The 4,677-nt window shown below is 43.6% G+C and overlaps 1 pseudogene; it reads left to right on the top strand.

Annotated features, from left to right (window-relative positions):
* The first annotated feature begins 1,703 nt into the window (after positions 1-1,703).
* Positions 1,704-2,461, top strand: LOC142447003 (translocon-associated protein subunit beta pseudogene; annotated as a pseudogene).
* Positions 2,462-4,677: the final 2,216 nt, after the last annotated feature.

Below are 4,677 nucleotides of genomic sequence, written 5' to 3'. Positions count from 1 at the left end.
AGACTGGATTGTCTTAATTATTTGTATAGCAAAAAAGGAATATTCAACTACACAGTTGTTTCACTTTCTTTTTAAAAGTTACCATTTTCTTGAACATGGGGTGGAAGTTCAAATAACAAAATATTTTTAAAAATTGAACCATGTTTACACAAATGTCTCAATAACACTGATTATATTTTTCATCTGGTGACCAGGTTTTTACTGTTTCTGCTTACGTGCTCCATTTCCAGGAGCATAGTCTCCTTGTTCCCTGCTTTCTTTCTCAGCTTCGTTTGTAGTAATTGTTGACCATTCAGTCTCATAAAGATGCTTCCTAAAAGGAAGCTCAGTGTTCATGGACGATAGTCTTTATTTAAGAGCCAATAGGTTATTCCGTATAAAGGTGACTTCAGTCGGTAATTTCAGTTCAAGATACTGAGCATATCTCAGGGCAATAGTGTCGGGGATTCAACCATAAAAATGTAAACACCCTACTTTTCATCCAACTCGGCCTGTCCCTCCCCCTTACTCCTACCCATGTGCTATGCAATTCTAAAAGTTATTTCCTGAGCACATGTCACAAGAAAGAATTAAAAAATAATATAATGGTCTTTGCCTTATGTCTCTTAAGTTAGGTTTCCAGGTGAGTTCTAGTCTTAGTGGCTGGCAAAGTGAAGTTAGTCAGCCAGTCAATGTAATGATATTGGAGAACAGCTTGAGAGTTGACTTTATTCTGCATATTCTTCGATTGTTCAAGCTAAGTCAGGAATTTACTTAACCTATTAACTTGAGAGATCCTTGATGTAGTTGGGACTGCGAGACAATGGAAAGAAAGTATGGCTAAGCCTACTTGTTAAAAGGGAATGATCACTTCTTATTTCTACGGACTGACAACCTATTATTATTGCTAACCTTTATAATGGACAAATGGCTAGTCTAAGAAAATTGATTTTATTATATCTGAAATGGAAGCCTATTATTTTCATGTTGGTATTTTTACCAAATGGTCACCACATTAATTTTTTTCTTAACAGAGTTCTGTCTATCCTTTTTAAAAAAATATTTTTAGAGAGTGAAAGATGTGGTCTATGGAAAATATATTTTGAGAAAAGGCAGAGGCAATGCTATGGTTCAACAGGACACGAGCCTTTTCTTATTCTGCGAGCATAATTGAACCATGAAGCAGTGAACATGACTCATATATTTAATTGTGTGTTTTCAAAGAGGGATTGAAAATATTATTTGAAATATTCTTCTATCTACATTCAAAGCATTCTAAGGGATAGAGCCCACACAATTTATAGCCTACTTTTCTTTTTTAAATTCTCTTTCTACTTTCCGTACAGGTTTATTATATCTGTGTGTCATTTTCCCATTATTCATAGAATATTTCTGAGTCTACCATCGACATTCATACTTCAGACCAAGAAATGTATTCTACTTACAGGTGAGAAACCATTACTGAAAGCCTTACACCCTATAGATCCACATGAATCATTGGATGGAGAATAAGTTAAGCAAGAGCAGGTCACAAATTGTTTCTTTTGGATAACACAACTATTTATTGTGGACTTGGTACTACCTCATAGTGACCCTACAGGGCAGAGTAAAGCTGTTCTATGTGTTGGGCTGCCAATCATACGTTCAGCAGTTTGAAACCATCTGCCACGACACTGAAGAAAGTTGAGGCCTTCTACTTCCATCAAGATTCACAGTCTTCCTTTCCGGTCTTGGTGGCTGCTGCAAGGTTTTCGGGATGAAGTCGCTGGCCTTTGTGGCGCTGGCTCTATTGGTTGTCACTGCAGCGGAAGAGGGGGCCAGGCTCTTGGCCTCCAAGTCGCTGTTGAACAGATACGCTGTGGAGGGCCGAGACCTGACGCTGCAGTACAACATCTATAATGTCGGCTCAAGTGCTGCGTTGGACGTGGAATTATCGGATGATTCCTTCCCCCCAGAAGACTTTGGCATTGTCTCTGGAATGCTGAGTGTCAAGTGGGACCGGATTGCCCCTGCTAGCAACGTCTCCCACACCGTGGTCCTGCGCCCTCTGAAGTCTGGCTACTTCAGTTTCACCTCAGCAACCATCAAGTACCTTGCCCAGGAGGAAGGACCTGTTGTGATTGGCTTTACCAGTGCTCCTGGGCAGGGAGGCATCCTGGCCCAGCGAGAGTTTGACCGGAGATTCTCACCCCACTTTCTGGACTGGGCAGCCTTCGGGGTCATGACCCTTCCCTCCATCAGCATCCCCCTGCTGCTGTGGTACTCCAGCAAGAGGAAATACGACACCCCCAAGACCAAGAAGAACTGAGAGGCTTCCACACCCCTCTCGTCCCAAGAAATCCAGGTGCTTTCCAGACTCCAGACGCAATCTCTCCTCCTGGCTCCGGTCAGCTGGCTCTCAGCCAGAGTGAAGGAGCAGGCTGGGGGCTGAGTGCCACTGGTTCCATCCTGAAGCCAAACAACAGGAATGCCATTGGCAACACCCTTGACCCCAGAGGGCCTTCGGGGCCCCAGGGAGGGGCTGTGAGAGGGACTGTTGGCAAGGTGAACTCTTAGGGGCCCAGGAGGGAGCCCTTCAGAAACTGCCTGACACCCCCGCCCCCCTCGCCGACCCTCCCCCCTTCACCCCCTCTCAGAGGGGGGGTGAATGAAATGAAAGCTACGGAACTGGGCTAGGAAGCAACTACCAAATGGAGTTTTCTAATAAAAATAAAAATAGATGCCACACACACACACAAAAAAAGATTCACAGTCTTGGGAACCTACAGGGGCAGTTTCACTCTGCCTTATAGGGTCCCTTTGGGTCAGAATCAGCTCACTGGCAGGGAGTGAGCAAGTGAATGTAATGGAGGCAGAGTTAGAACCAGGTGCCTCTTGATCAGTACCCCAGTGCTTAGTCACACGCCATCAGGGTCACTTGCTCTTTGAATACAAGCCAAACTCACTGCCATGGAATTGATGCTGACTCTCAGCGACCCTGGAGGACAGGGGAGAACTGCCCCTGTGGCTTGCCAACACAGTCAATGTTTGTGGGAATAGAAAGCTTCATCTTTCCCCTGAGAAGTAGGTGACGGTTTTGAACAATGTGTAACCACATTGGCTCCTGTTTGTACCATAAAGGGACTCCTAATGAATGTATCTTACACCAGTTAATGGTGTACCACTGGTCACTTCAGTTTTTTTTAATACTGTTATCGGGAGCTCTTACATCTCTTATCACAATCCATATGTTCATCCAGTGTGTCAAGCACATTTGCACATATACTGCCATCATCATTTTCAAAGCATTCTCTTCCTTCTTGAGCCCCTGATATCTGCTCCCCATTTGTTCCCCTGCCTGCCCTCACTCACAAACCCTTGATAAGTTATAGACTATTATTTTCATATTTTACATTGTCCTCCATTGCCCTTCACCCACTTTTCCATTATTAGTTCCCCTGGTGGGGGGTTATAGATCGATATTTGTGTTCAGTTCCCCCTTTCTCCCTCACTCTCCCCTAAACCTCCTGGTATCTACTCTCATTGTTGGCCCAGAGGGGCTTATCTATCCTGGATTCCCTGTGTTGAGGGCTCTTATCTGTAGCAGTGTGCATGCTCTGGTCTATTCCGATTTGTAAGGTAGAATTGAGGTCATGATAGTGGGGGGAAGGAAGCACCAAAGAACTAGAGGAAAGTTGTGTGTTTTATCAGTGCTATCTTGCACCCTGACTGGCTCCTCTCTTCCCTGTGACCCCTCTGTAAGGGAATGTCCAATTGTTTACAGATGGGCATTGAGTCTGCACTCCATGCCCCTCCCCTCAATTCACATTGGGTATGATCGTGTTCTTGGTCTTAGATGCCTGATACCTGATCCCATTGACAGCTCTTGATCACACAGGGTGGTGTGCTTCTTCCATGTGGGCTTTGCGGCTTCTGAGTTAGATGGCCACTTGTTTATCTTCAAGCCTTTAAAACCCCAGATGCTGTATCTTTTGATAGCCGGGCACCATCAGCTTTCTTCACCACATTTTCTTATGCACCCATTTTGTCTTCAGCGTTCAGGTCACTTCGGTTTTGATACATCCTAGTGTTGGGTCTTTATGTTCATTACTATGATGTTGAATGGTGATTCCTCAATTCCATTGTTCCTTCCACATTTGCTAGTAAGGTACTTTTTTATTCCTCCTCATAACTGAATTAGTTGGTTAATTAATATTACTGTGGGTTCACAGATGTCTATCTTATTCAATAGGCCATATCTGTTTCTGTCATCATTTATTTGGTGATAAAGTTGTCCCAAATTTAGCAAGTGAGCACACCTTCAGGCTGTTTTTTTTTTCATTCTTCTTATTTATTTATTCAGTAGAAATTTCACCTTGAGGCTGTGGAAACTGAAGTATAGAAAATTTCAGTAACTCTAGTTTACACAGTGGACAGAAAGTTTTCATCAGTAGAAGATCCTGAGTACAGGCTTCAAGTGTGAGTAATTTAATGGGAGATGAAGAAGATACTTGAACTCTACTGGTGTGGAAGTGAGGCAACGAAGGGAAGGCACCATTATCCAGTCTGTTGCTTTGTAGGCAGTTAGCATTTGAACTTGCTGGGAAACTCTCTGGAGCCTGTGTAGAAATGCATCTCCGTGATCCCACAGTTGGGCGACATGTAGCTCATCTCATGTCACTTATATATGAAAGGTTCTGCCTAAGGACATTAATCCTC

The sequence above is a fragment of the Tenrec ecaudatus genome, chromosome 4 (genome assembly GCF_050624435.1).
Source record: "Tenrec ecaudatus isolate mTenEca1 chromosome 4, mTenEca1.hap1, whole genome shotgun sequence".
Taxonomy (NCBI): Eukaryota; Metazoa; Chordata; class Mammalia; order Afrosoricida; family Tenrecidae; genus Tenrec; species Tenrec ecaudatus.
The sequence above is the reverse complement of the archived record's forward strand: the minus strand, read 5'-3'. Positions and strand labels throughout refer to the sequence as shown.